The sequence below is a fragment of the Eubalaena glacialis genome, chromosome 4 (genome assembly GCF_028564815.1).
Source record: "Eubalaena glacialis isolate mEubGla1 chromosome 4, mEubGla1.1.hap2.+ XY, whole genome shotgun sequence".
Lineage (NCBI taxonomy): Eukaryota > Metazoa > Chordata > Mammalia > Artiodactyla > Balaenidae > Eubalaena > Eubalaena glacialis.
In genome coordinates this window covers 116061679-116076628 of record NC_083719.1, presented here as the reverse complement: position 1 = coordinate 116076628, position 14950 = coordinate 116061679, and the positions used below count along the sequence as shown (strand labels likewise).

Here is a 14950-nt window from a genome sequence, read left to right as displayed (position 1 = left end):
AGTGTTTTTTTTATTAATATGAGTGTATAGAATTCTGTTATTTTCTCTATCTTTAAAATTTATATTTATTTTAAAAATTAATAGGCAATATTTAGAGAAGTTTTAGGTTCACAAAAAAATTAATCAGAAAGTACAGAGTTGCTACATATCTCCTCCCCCCCCGCATGCAATTTTCCCTTTTTTTTATATCTTGTATTAGTATGAAGTGTGTTTTTATTAGAATGCCATTGTTTTAGGACAGAGAAAATGACTGAAATGGATATATTGTGACTTGTCAGTTTTTCCCCATCAATAAAATGACAGCTACTTTTATTATCATTTCTGAATAACCTCAGTCTGTGCATGGCTCCCCTTTGTTGTACCCTGACTTTAGTATTGGGAAACATAATAGGATAAATTGTAGCTATACTTTGAAAAAAATTGTGATAAATATACATAACGTAAAATTTACCATTTTAACCATTTTTAAGTGTACAATTCAGTGGCATTAAGTACATTCACAGTGTTGTGCAACCATTGCCACTGTCCATTTCCAGAACTTTTTCATCATCCCAAACAGAAACTCTTAGACAGCAATTCCCCATTCCCTCTTCCTCCTAGCTCGTGGTAACCTCTATTCTACTTTCTGTCTCTATAATTTGCCTGTTCTAGGTACCTCATATAGGTGGAATCATATAGCATTTGTCCTTTTGTGTTTGGCATATTTCATTTAGTTCATTTTCAGGGTTCATTCATATTGTAGCGTGTATCAGAATTTCCTTCCTTTTTAAGATTGAATAATATATTCCATTGTGTGTATATACAACATTTAGTTTATCCGTTCATCTCTTGATGGACATTTGGATGTTTCCACATTTTGGCTTTTGTGAATAATGCTTCTATGAACTTTGGTGTACAGGTATCTGTTTGAGTCCTTGCTTTCGATTCTTTTGGGTATATACCTAGGAGTGGAATTGCTGGTAATTCTGTGCTTAACTTTTCGAGGAACATCTAAACTGTTTTCCAGGTCTGCTGCACCATTTTACATTCCCATTAGCAATGCACAAGGGTTCCAGTTTCTCTACATCTCCTCAACAATTGTTACTTCCCTTTGTTTGTTGGTTTGTTTTTTTGGTTTGTTTGATAATAGGCATCCTAATGGGGGTGAACAGGTATCTCATTGTGGTTTTGATTTGCATGTCCCTAAGAGTGATGCTGCACATCTTTCGTTTGTGTATCTTCTTTGGAGAAATGTCTGTTTAAGCCCTTTGCTCATTTTTTAAATTGGTTTTTGTTTCTTTGTTGTTGAATTACTTTAAAAAAAAAGTTACTTTAAAAAGTTATTTTGTATGTGCATTAAATCTTTTATCTGAAAACCTTAATGGTTCTTAAAATGAATGCAATACTGAAATTTAAAAAATAGAAATTGGGGTAAATTCCCTGGCGGTTCAGTGGTTAGGACTCTGCACTTCCACCACAGGGGGTATGGGTTGGATCCCTGGTCGGGAACTACCCGCATGCCCCGCAGTGCGACTAAAAAAATTTAAATAAATAAATAAATAAAATAAATAAATAGAAATTGAAAATTTCTGTTTTACACATGGATAAACAACAAAGAGATTTTACATCTGAAAAAGGTTTCCAATTATTTAGTAAGTCACACTATATTAGTTCTCAGATATATATCAATACCGAGAACTTCTTTCCATAACCTCAGCATTACAAAGGGGCATGCATTAAATGAAGATCCTGTCCTCACCAATGGGTAAGATTAATGCTCCTGAACTTTCCTTTGTTTATAAAGTATTTTGCTAACATGGCTAGGAGCAGAGGAGGGGATTACTGGATGGAGAAAAAGGAAGTGTAGTGTATACACATGAACTTGACCTGAATCAGTGTTCCCCAAGTGGCGCAGAAGGCCAATATGTGAGGAGGTTCACTTTGGGGCCTTATAGAAGAGCCAATTTGATTGGACATGGAAATAATGAAGGATTTTTGGAATGGAATGTAATAAAGGCAGGTTTAATGCACCAACTCATACTCACATGAGATATTAATAGTAATGGCATTAAGAGTAACTCATTATCAGATTGATTTATTCATTCACTGGATATTTATTTTTCTCCTTATAAATGTTAGAGATACATGAAGGAGCAAAACCCAAGCAGTTACTTGGTGATGGTTGCATAACTGTAAATTTACTAGACATTAAATTATACACTTGAAAAGAGTGAATTTTATGATATGTAAATTATACCTTAATAAAGCTGCTTTAAAAAAAAAAATCCCACCAGTGGACTTTAAGGAACTTATACTCTGTTGGGAGAAAGAAACTTTAAACAAACACAGAAAGAACTATATAATAAAACTTGTGATGAATGTTTTGGAGCCAAGGAATAACATGTCCTAAGAAAAATTGACAGGGGATATCATTAGGTTGGATGGGTTGGAGAAGGCCCCTCCAAGAATGGGACTTGAGTAAGAGCGGAAGATGAGTAGGAGGAAGTGAGGGGGAGAGTGTTTGAGGCAAATGAACCAGCATGTATAAAAGTCTTAGGTTGAGGAAGATGCAGTGGCTTGACAAGATAATTTAATGAAATTTATTGGATTTCTACTAGAGAAGGAAATACCCTAAATCTTTTCAGACAGGTTTTTACCTAGCTTTAGTGTATATTTTCTTTTTCTTTTGTATATGATGTGTAATAATTCTTATATTTTTGGTTTTAAACAGTTTTCAGAGAGATGTCTGGTTTCTATTATTGCCCTTTTCTGGACTAGAAAAATAGAAAAACTTGAGTTGTTTACTTATTCTTAAAATATGTATTTTTGCTTTTATGTATCAAGCTGCTGTTCCATGTAATTGAAAAGTAAAAGTAAAAATAAAACTGAAAAACACTTGTTGATTGACATAGTAGGTGCTTAATATTTGGGGGGAAGGGTGGGAGGAGGTCCTTTTTGCACACCAGTCATAGTGGATTAAAAATTTGGAAAGGTGAAGGAGCTCAAATTTAGGATCAGATAAGATGAGAGAATTTTTTTTTAAAATTAATTAATTAATTAATTTATGGCTGTGTTGGGTCTTCGTTTCTGTGCGAGGGCTTTCTCTAGTTGTGGCAAGCGGGGGCCACTCTTCATCGCAGTGCGCGGGCCTATCACTATCGCGGCCTCTCTTGTTATGGAGCACAGGCTCCAGACGCGCAGGCTCAATAATTGTGGCTCACGGGCCCAGCTGCTCCGCGGCATGTGGGATCTTCCCAGACCAGGGCTCGAACCAGTGTCCCCTGCATTGGCAGGCAGATTCTCAACCACTGCGCCACCAGGGAAGCCCAAGATGAGAGAATTTTTATAGGAAAAGCAGACCATATTGTGGTTCATTATAGAATCACTTTTGAAACTAATGATTTCAAAAGGTATATATTTTTTCTGTTAAGGAGTATTCTAGTGTTTGAATAATGATTTTTGATTAGCAAGTACAGAATATTTAAGTGTTTTAAGAATCACCTTTACGAAGTATCGTTTCATACATTTCAATGAAATTTCAAACAATATTTTCAGTTTTGGTTGTAGTCATTGTTGCCTGAAAGAGCATCAGCCTAAAGGGCAGCAGACTTAGAGTTCTGCTCACTAGTTTAGTGACCTACTCACTAGTTAAGTGACTTTAAACCAGTTTCTTCAGCTCTCTGAGAATTTTTTTTTTTCTTTTCTGAGAAAAAGTGATAATCTGCCATGCTTATCTCACAGGGGATGGTTGTGAGAATTCAGTTGGATAGTGAACTAGAAAGTATATCAGAAATGATAACATCATTTCAGATACTGGAGTTCTGCTGTTGTGTAGTGTTCACAACCCAGGAAATAAAGATGAAATCATATTTTTTGCTCTCAAAGTTTATAATCAAGTGGAAAAGACAGATACAAAAAATAAGTATACTCAGTGCTTTTTTGTTCATATCCCAGGTTCCTTTTTTTTCCCCCCCAGAGCAGTTTTTACACAGGTCAGTGCAAAAAGAGAATGTTGTTCTCTCAAGGGACCCATTTGGCTAGAACAAGTTGTGGAATTACCTCCAATGGTAAAAAAAAAAAAAAAGTGTATCGTAGTTTTGTATTAAAGAGCAATAAGAAATGATATGCTAGTCTTCTTAAGACTGTACTCATTAGTGGGCCCTAGGTGAGCATGTTTTCAATGGAGAAACATGAAAGGTGAAAAGTTACCAGAATAGAGTCTTGAAGAGTCAACATTTGTCAAAATTGAGATTATATGCATGCATATAATTGACTGGGATATGTGCTGTCTTTACGTATATATGCTTTCTCAGGTATTTTGTGTTGCCCTCTAAATTGTAGAGCTGTTTTTTTGTGGGGGGCCAGTCATTGTGTTGGTACTTGGTGGGAAGAGCTAATTTAACACATAACTCACTTTGACTTAATAGAAGATCATGCTAAAGTAGTGACCAGTGACCTTAGAGTGAATGTGGGGTAAAGGAACCTGGTAAAGGAGCCAGCTTGCTCCAGCACATTACAGGCTTACCCTTTCATCAGGAGACAGCATTTAAAGTGTCACCTTTTCTCATACTTTCATGAGTAAGATTAAACATCCCTCTGCCACTCTTACCTGTTTTTCATGCACTGATATGTGAACCTTCAAAACCTCTAGATCTCACCGATAAATATCTCAGAAGGTCATCCTTCATCCTTTGGGGAAGTTTATCTACCTTGGAGACTAACTTCAGGTACCTTATGGTTTCCTTGGCTTTTTGAATCAGAATTGTGGCTGATTTACAAGTAAATGTGAGAGGAAGTCTTTTTGCCTTTGTAATACTGCTCATTTTATTGTTCTGGTTTCTTAAGACTTAAATTACTGTCATTAGAAAGATTTGCAGTTAGATCCAGCAGCACATTCTAGCATCACCATTTACAAATTTTGAAGTTTAGCTCAGTGACATGAGGCTCACAGTACATGTAAAAGGGGAATAGTGCCTGCCTCATAGCATTCTTCTAGGTATGAGAAATAACTTGTGAAGTGCTTATAGATATTCCATAAATCATAGTTCCTTTCCATAATTTTTTAAAAATTATAGTTGATTTACAATATGATTAGTTTTTAATATTATTTACAGTATTATTATTATTATACATTTCAGATGTACAACATAGTGTTTCAATATTTTTATAGATTATAGTCCATTTAAAGTTGTTATAGGGGCTTCCCTGGTGGCGCAGTGGTTAAGAATCCGCCGCCTGCTAATGCAGGGGACATGGGTTTGAGCCCTGGTCCGGGAAGATCCCACATGCCGCACAGCAACTAAGCCCGTGCGCCACAACTACTGAGCCTGCGCTCTAGAGCCCGCGAGCCACAACTGCTGAGCCCACGTGCTGCAACTACTGAAGCCCGCGTGCCTAGACTGTGATCCGCAACAAGAGAAGCCACTGCAGTGAGAAGCCCACGCACCGCAATGAAGAGTAGCCCCAGCTTGAAGCAACCAGAGAAAGCATGCGTGCAGCAATGAAGACCCAATGCAGCCAAAAATAAATAAATAAATAAAGTTGTTATAAAGTGATTTCCTTTCTTGATTTGATTATTTTTGGTTATTGCTGGGAGTAGATATGGCAGCCACTTTTGATGTTTTTTGTTTTTTTTAAACATCTTTATTGGAATATAATTGCTTTACAATGTTGTGTTAGTTTCTGCTGTATAACAAAGTGAATCCGCTATACATATACATATATCCCCATATCCCCTCCCTCTTGCATCTCCCTCCCACTCTCCCTATCCCACCCCTCTAGGTGGTCACAAAGCGCGGAGCTGATCTCCCTGTGCTATGCGGCTGCTTCCCATTAGCTAGCTATTTTACATTTGGTAGTGTATATATGTACCATGTATATATAGAAGTGTATTTATTTAGTTTTTAATCACTTAAGGAGGTGTTCTCCTCTTGTTAATCTTCTTAAATTTGAATAGTCAGTATTATTTGCTTCTTATTTATGTCTTTATTCAACATATATTTTATTTTATTTATTTATTTATTTTGTTGCACCGGGTCTTAGTTGCGACCGGTGGGCTCCTTAGTTGTGGCATGCATGTGGGATCTAACCCAGGCCCCCTGCATTGGGAGCACAGTGTCTTAACCACTGTGCCACCAGGGAAGTCCCTCAACATATATTTTAAACATTAAATTATGTGTTAAGGATTGTATGAGGCAATACAAAGATGATACAGAGGTGATACAAAGATGAAATGACAGGGTTCCTACCTAGAAGGATCCTCTCTTTTGAAAAAGAGATAGACATATTTTTAGATTCTATGGGATGTTTGCTATAAAGGTAAGAGATACCTTAGGAGCAAAAGGAAGGAGAACTGTCTGCTTCAGGAAGTCAGGGAAGGTTTGACAGAGGAAGCTGGAGTTGAGACTTGATGGTGGATGGAAGTTTGGTGAACAAGATGGAATTGGTCATGGTGTTGAGTTAGGGCTCCAAGACAGAAAACAATGTGCACAGCTTGGGAGATGCGGATTGTGAATTTCAAGTAGTTAAGTATTGTTGGAGAGTAGAGTGAGGTGTAAGAGTGACAGGAAAGAAGATTTTACTGGTAGGTGAAGTACTTGTACACCACGTAATAGAATTTGCAGTTTACTGTGTACGTCAGAGGTTCTTAAAACTTTGTATGTATTATAATCACCCAAAGAGCTTATTAAACATACAGAGAGCCCAGGCCAGGCTCTCATGGATGCTAGATTGGGGTTGTGGCTGTATATTGAATATCTGTATATTGAACAAAACTTTCCCCATCCCCAGATGAAATTAGGAAACCAGTGCTGTAGGTCACTGGTCTCAAAAGTGAGGTGCTGGCACTTTGAATGGGCAGGATGACCTATTAAAATGTGTGTGTAGGTGGAGGAGTAAAATTTATGTTTCTACTTATTTTTTATTTTATTTATTTATTTATTTTTGGCTGAGTTGGGCCTTTGTTGCTGCGCGGGCTTGCTCTAGTTCCGGCGAGTGGGGGCCACTCTTCGTTGCAGTGCGCAGGCTTCTCATTGCAGTGGCTTCTCTTGTTGCGGAGCACGGGCTCTAGGCGTGTGGGCTTCAGTAGTTGTGGCTTACGGGCTCTAGAGCACAGGCTCAGTAGTTGTGGTGCACGGGCTTAGTTGCTGTGCGGCATGTGGGATCTTCCCGGACCAGGGCTCGAACTTGTGTCCCCTGCATTGGCAGGCGGATTCTTAACCATTGTGCCACCAGGGAAGCCCTGTTTCTATTTATTTTTAATGTTCAATTTTTTTTTTCTTTTGCCACGCCATGAGGCATGTGGGATCTTAGTTCTCCAACCAGGGATCCAACCCGTGCCCCTTGCAGTGAAGCCCTAATCACTGGACTGCCAGGGAATTGTTAAAATGTTATTTTTCTGTATGTTTATTATGTGCATAATATACTAAGGTATTCATTATTCTACTTTAGAAATACACATACATATATGAGAGGTATACACATAATCTTTTTCCTGTTCAAAAAATTTAGAGCCCAGGGCTCCAGGCATTGGAAAACAGTTGAGGAATTTTGTGCAGGGGAATTCAGGTTAGATTTGATGAGGATATCAGTGAGGAGAATAGATGAAGGGACTTAGTTACAGGGGATTTTATCTCCCTTTGGCTTTATTACTTTTGTTTTGCTTTGAAAGCTTGAAATCATGGGGGTTTATAAAATAATTGACTGTGGCCATGAAACCCTTGTCTGAATACTTTGCATAAAAGAGGGATAAGTGAGCTGTCTCAAGGTGAAATGTTTAGTGAGTTGCAATCTGTAAAATATATGTGCTGTATCTAGTACCATGATTTGAGGAGTGTAGTTATACAAAATATACTTGATTCATTGCTCATTGTAGTTTTGTGGAATCACCATGGAGGAGGATTGTTCCCTCAACAAGTATGTTAAAGTGCGCACAGGTGAACAAATCCTCAGGCACAGGGGTAATAATTGTTCCGATAAATACTTTATAATCTTTTTTTGTTTTTTAAGGCAAAGAAATTCCTCACCTTTTGAGTATTAGAGCTCTCTTTAAAAACTTTCTAGTCCTGGGACCTCCCTGGTGGCGCAGTGGTTAAGAATCCACCTGCCAATGCAGGGGACATGGGTTCGAGCCCTGGTCTGGGAAGATCCCACATGCCGCAGAGCAACTAAGCCCGTGCGCCACAACTAACTGAGCCTGCGCTCTAGAGCCCGCGAGCCACAACTGCTGAGCCCACATGCCACAACTACTGAAGCCCGTGTGCCCTACAGCCTGTGCTCCACAACAAGAGAAACCACCACAAGGAGAAGCCCGCGCACTGCAACGAAGAGTGGCCCCCGCTCGCTGCAACTAGAGAGGGCCTGTGCGCAGCAATGAAGACCAAACGCAGCCATAAATACATACATACATACATACATACATAAATACCAATGCAGCCATAAATACATACATACATACATACATACATAAATAAGCAAGCAAGCAAGCAAACTTTCTAGTCCTGAATTCTCCTTTAGTTAGATATACTTTGATAAATTACTTAAGGGCAAAGTCAATGTGAATTTATTTATTTTTTAACTTTTAATTTTATGTTGGAGTATAGTTGATTGACACTTGAGTCAGTTTCAGGTGTACAGCAAAGTGATTCACTTATACGTATACATGTAACTATTCTTTTTCAAATGAATTTAATAGTAGATTTAAATGACTTGGTATTTTCCTGATTAGAGTAGCATCTATAGACATTTGACAGATAAGTTTATATGCTCTTGAGATGTTTAACTTTTCTGTTTGCTTGGTACTGTTAAGGATTCAGACAGATTGATGCCTTGTCAGTTTCTCAGGCCAGGAGGGAACCACAGATTTAGCATACTGGCAAATTCTGTAGTACCATCCTTGTTCAGTCAGAATGAAAGAAGTGCCTTTTCCTTTGTTTGATAAATTGCTTAGAGCTTACTAATGAAAAGATGAATGTATGGAGCAGGGGTACATTATCTCTGTTCCCAAAGTTTACCATCTTTATTGAGACTCAGCTCCCTCTTGGCTTTTCCCTCTTTTTATACTAGTGATAGCACTTTTTTAGGTTTTGTTTTGTTTTAGCAATTTTTTAAAAAGTATTTATTTATTTGGCTGCTCTGGGTCTTAGTTGCGGCATGTGAACTCTTAGTTGCAGCATGTGGTATCTAGTTCCCTGACCGGGGATCGAACCCAGGCCCCCAGCATTGGGAGTGCGGCGTCTTAGCCACTGGACTACCAGGGAAGTCCTGTTTTAAAATTATTGAAAATGATTGAGGTAGCTCTTTTAAACTTTTCTGTGTGAATTGTATCCCTATTTTGTCAAAAGCATTTTGGGCAAAAGTGACTTTTCTTTTTCCTTTCTATTCAGTTTGAAGGTAGAACATTTTTACATGAAAGTGATAATTTATTTTTGCAGATACCCCTCTTAACCACAGGTTGTTTTATTTTTAAAATGAGGAAAGTTTATTAGTATATTGCAGATCTACTCTTATTACCATTATACTGTTTTGTAAAATTATTTGCTCTGAAAAGACTTTCAACTAGTGTTAAAATTTATAAAGTCTTCAACGTTTTATCCCTTTTTTTTTTTTTTTTTTAGTTATGCTGTATAGAAATTGTAGTAATTTCTGGATGTGCTAGATAGCATAGAAGGGCCAAACAGGATTGGTTCTTGAAATGTGGTTAAAGAAATATTAACTGGTGGTCCAGTGGCTAAGACTCCGCCTCCCAATGCCGGGGGCCCGGGTTTGATCCCGGGTCAGGGAACTAGATCCCACGTGCCGCAACTAAAGATCCTGCGTGCTGCAACTAAAAGATCCCGCGTGCGGCAAATAAATCCCGTGTACTGCAACTATAAATAAATACATAATTAGTTTAAAAAACCACAACAAATACATTTAAAAAAAAAGAAATATTTTATTTTCCTTTTGTGGATGGAAAAGCATATTTTAAAATGTCATATTTTATAATAAAAGTTTAATATTCAATAGTTAATCTATTAAAATGATGCTATGCCTTTATTCATGTGAGTTTTCTCTTTTTAATTTTTTCTGCTTTATTGAAGTGTAATTTATATACAATCACATTCACCAATTTAAAATGTTTAGTTTAATAAGTTCTGACAAATGTATTAAGCATGTAACCACCACTACCACAATCATGACAGAGAACATTTCCATCACCCCCAAAAGTTCTCAGTGCTTTTTAATTTTCTCATCAGTGAAATGAATATAATGAAAGTATATACTTCCATAGGATTGTTGTAAGGATTAAATGAATTAATATATTTGAAGCCCTTAAGGTAGTTCCTGGCTCAGTAACAGCTCAGTTAATGCTATTTGCTGTTATCTGTGGTATTGATGTTGGTGTTATATCCTTTAAAAGAAACTGTCACTACTAATTTTATTAGATACTTAAGACTTTTCTTTTTAAACACATTTTAAAATTTATTTTATTTATTTGTTTTTGGCTGCGTTGGGTCTTCGTTGCTGCATGTGGGCTTTCTCTAGTCGCAGTGAGTGGGGGCTACTCTTCGTTGCGGTGCGCGGGCTTCTCACTGCTGTGGCTTCTATTGTTGCGGAGCACGGGCCCTAGAGTGCAAGGGCTTCAGTAGTTGTGGTGCGTGGGCTCGGTAGTTGTGGCTCGCAGGCTCTAGAGTGCAGGCTCAGTAGTTGTGGCACACGGGCTTAGTTGCTCCGCGGCACGTGGGATCTTCTGGAATTAGGACTCGAACCCGTGTCCCCTGCATTGGCAGGCAGATTCTTAACCACTGCACCACCAGGAAGTCCTGATACTTAAGACTTAAAAGATTCTTTGCTGTTAAGAAAGGTGTGTTTGTTGCTGTCATGTATATCAGCGGTCCCCAACCTTTTTGGCACCAGGGACCAGTTTTGTGGAAGACAATTTTTCCACGGTGCGGGGTGGGGATGGTTCAGGCGGTAATGTGAGTAATGGGGAGCAGTGGGGAGCGGCAGATGAAACTTTGCTCGCTTGACTGCCACTCACCTCCTGCTGTGTGGCCCGGTTCCTAACCAGGGTTGGGGACCCCTGATATATATGTGTATGTAACCATATGTATATGAATAGAGTGTAGAAGTATTTTGAGCCTTCGCAGAACTCAGGTTGATAGCTAGTATATGAAGGTACACTTTCCTGAATGTACCCATTAGTCAGCTTATTGATAATTGGTATTTAATTGCATTATTTTTTATCACTCTTGTCTCATGGTAAAGTATGTGATATAAAATTCAAAATGGTTTCTTATTTGTTGTCAGTACCACCATGCTAGGCAACTGTCACTTGTATTTAAAATGATTTTGCTGTTTTGATTTATAATAAAATTATGCTTTCAGAAATCCTTGGTTATTTTGAAAGTCTGCACATTGTATTCTCTTGTGTCAAGCCTTTAATTAACTGCTTTGTTTGCATTTTATTGACTGTATCTGTTCAGACATTTCATCAGATCTCTTTGGCATATTTTTCTGTGGTACCTGACCTGCTGCTATTTTCTTTTCCATTTTTCTTTTCTTCAAAAATGGGATATTGTAGTTTAGATGTTGCATTAGTTTTCTAGGGCTTCCGTGATAAATTACTAAAAATGGGGTGACTCTAGAATAGTAGAAAAATTTCTCTCACAGATCAGGGGGCCAGGAGTCTAAAATCAAGGTGTGGGCAGGGCCATGCTCCCTCTGAAGGGAGAATTCTTCCTTGCCTCTTCCATCTTTTGGTGGCTCCTGGCATTTCTTGTCTTTTGACAGCATAACTCAATTTCCGCCTTTGTCTTCACATGGCCTTCTTCCCCTCTGTGTGTCTCTGTGTGTCTCTGTGTGTCCTGTCTCCTTCTTATAAGCACACTAGTGATTGGATTAAGGACTCCCCTAAATCAAGGTGATTTCATCTTGATATCCTTAACTAATTACATTTGCAAAGATCCTATTTTCAAATAAGGTCACATTTTGATGTTCCAGGTGGACATGAGTTTTGGGGAGACACTTCAACCTAGTACACATATAAAGGAAATATTTACATGATTTAAGCTCTGAAAAGGCACAGGAAGCAGTACTAAATCATGTCAGAAACAACTTTGCATTTTGCAGGAATGTTATTTTGGGCCACTCTAGTCTGAATGCCTTCAGCAGTGTTCTCTGGATAGAGGTCTGAAGTGAATAGTCATTGGCTGCTAGGGCTCGGAACATAGGCATGCTTTAAAAATGCCTTTTAGCAAAATAACAACAACAACAAAACAAACAAAACAAAACAAAAGTACCTTTTAGCAAGCTATGAATGAATGACCTCCTAAAATATATATAAGGCTCTGTGGTCAGTTTGAGAGAGAAAATGTGAGAGTCTGTGGTACTTTAAATCGTCAGAATTTACACGGAGTGATAGTATAGTATAGTAATAAAGAGCAAGGACTTTAGGAGTTACACTCCCTGGATTCAGATTCTGCCTCTGACCCTTATTAGCTGGGTGGATTGTGGTTAAATTGTTGAGCCTCTATGCAGTGTCTCATTAAAATAAGTCATAATACCGTATCAATACGTGTAAAGTGCATAGAAATGCCTGGCACATAGTATCAGTAATTGCTCATTTAATGTTCGCTGCTGCTGTTTTCATCATCATGATGATGCCCTTTGTTTTTCCAGTAGTAAGGATGAATTTGTACTGATGAACTCATGGATTCCTACCCAGCATTGCCTTAGGAAAGATGTGCTTTTCAGATTGTTTGCTTAGAGGTTGGGAGTAGTAGAGAACACAGGATGAGATAACTGGTTCACTGGTTTCACTAAACAAGTACACTAAACCTGAATAGCCATTTTCGTGATATAGAACTTGCCATTTAAAAAAATATATTTATTTATTTGGCTGCGTGGGGTCTTAGTTGCAGCACGTGGGATCTTCATTGAAGGCATGCGGGATCTTTAGTTGCGGCATGTGGGATTTAGTTCCCTGACCAAGGATCGAACCCAGGCCCCCTGCATTGAGAGCGCGGAGTCTTAGCTACTGGGCCACCAGGGAAGTCCCTAGAACTTGCCTTTCACAAAGTATTCTAATGAGTCTTCATTTATTGTACATCAAGCAGATCCCCTTTCCTTTATGTCATGAGGGTATCAACCTGACTTAATGTAAGTTCATTAAACGTCTTATCCCTGAAGTTAACCTCCCTAAAGGATCTTATATAAACTTTGAAGTTGTTTTTCACATGAATAGACTACATGTTTTAGCAGGCATTTCAGGATGTTTTGGAAGTAATCATCTACTAAAGATGTGTTGTGGGAATGTGGTTTTCCTTCCCCTCGGTTTTTAATGTTCTTCCTGGAGGTATATGTAACTATTAAGACATTTTTGAAAACCACACTGAATGATAATACTCTTCTGCTTACCTGAAGCCTCTTGAGCAGAATCTTGCAGTTTACTGAGCTTGTTAGATTTTAAATAGATTATTAGAATTTACAGAAGATGAGACCAAATATTAAACATACTGCCGAACAGGTTTTCGCCTCTCTCCTGTCTCTCCTCGGCCTGTTTTGCTGGTCTTTTAACATTATGTAAAGAAGAGAAGGAAACTGATTCTCTTTCTAATGCATGCATGTATTTTCTCATTGAAATGTAACATGTGTTTAGGTGTTATTTTATATAAGGAAACCTAGGCTTAGAGACATGGAAGCTGTTCAGGATCACATCTACAGAATGATGGAGTTGATACTTGAATATGTGCCTTTCTAGTTCTTTTCCAACATGTGCTATTGCCTCTCCAAATTAGAAAGCTCAGACAACTATGTTCTTGTTAACAAAATATTTGTTGTATACAAAGAAAAGAGTAAAGTATATAAGTGTAGTTCCAAGCTTAAACTCATGTCTTCCTCTCTTTGACCTAAAAATGCTTCCATGTTTAGTTCTGAGTATATGAGGATGGAATAGAACTGGGTGGGATGTGTGTGTGTGTACAAATGAAGGGTCCATTGAGGAAAAATGGATTATTAGAACGGTGTAGTCCCTGAAGATGTGTACTGTCAGAGATTGTCCTGTGCGGTTCCTTTATTTGTTTATCTTTAGCAGAAAGATTCATACCCGGGTTAGCCATCATAATTTGAAAGCTTGTGCAAGATTTTGCCTGTAACTAGGTCACAGACAGATCTTTTAAGCAGAAGAATGCTTTTCATTATAGGGACCTTCCTCAATGGACTTCACTGCTTATTCTAGTCTCTTCTCACAGTTAAAGATGTTGTGGGAAATTAAAAGAACTGTTTTTTTCTTCTAGATTAACTGCTGAAGTACTGATCGAGTTCTGTGTTTCTTCAATGAGGAACTACAGGCTGATCTTCTGCCATAATCTCAAACAGCCATAAATGACAAAAGAATGCTTGCTCATTGAGGGTAGCTGGTGCAGAAACCATTTTTTAAACTTAGGTGTTTAAGTACTCAGAGGTAAGTTTCCACAATGGTAACTATCCCATACTTATATATCCACAGAGATTTTGGAGTTTATCTACTATTGCTGCTATTGGATTATTAACTTAAGGTTTTGTAGTTATTAGCTGGCATCAGTTGTGTTAAAGAATGGATTTTGCTTGTCTGAAACTATTTAAATTTATGGCATTTTGCTGCCCCTAAGTTAATTTCTACTGTTTCTGTAAGTTAGATGGATTTGTTTTCCAGTCAGGATGTCTCTTGATCCAGTGGGTACACCTGTTATACATATGGACCTTATTTGTATAAACTTTAGAATATTGAGCTTTTTTTTTTTTCTGCTCTGTTATCTTTCTCTTGTAGTATGAAAGGAATTGTTTCTCTGAGGTGATGAAAAAAGCCCATTTCGTTCATTTTCAACTTTTGAAAAAAGTTTTCCTTTCCTTTAAAAATACGCCTTTCTCCACATAAAATAATAAATGATTATTTTATTTTATTTTTATTTATTTATTAAAAAATTTTTTTTGGCCATGCCGCACAGCTTGT

General features: G+C 37.8%; 1 protein-coding gene across 12 annotated transcripts in view; it reads left to right on the top strand.

Annotated features, from left to right (window-relative positions):
* Nucleotides 1–14950, top strand: part of FAM13B (family with sequence similarity 13 member B) — a 113544-nt gene that overhangs the window by 1559 nt on the left and 97035 nt on the right. For all 12 annotated transcript variants that reach the window (XM_061189638.1, XM_061189637.1, XM_061189633.1 and 9 more), the window contains exon 2: nucleotides 14256–14422. The gene's annotated coding sequence lies outside the window, so the exon portion shown is untranslated. The remainder of the gene's footprint in view (nucleotides 1–14255; nucleotides 14423–14950) is intronic.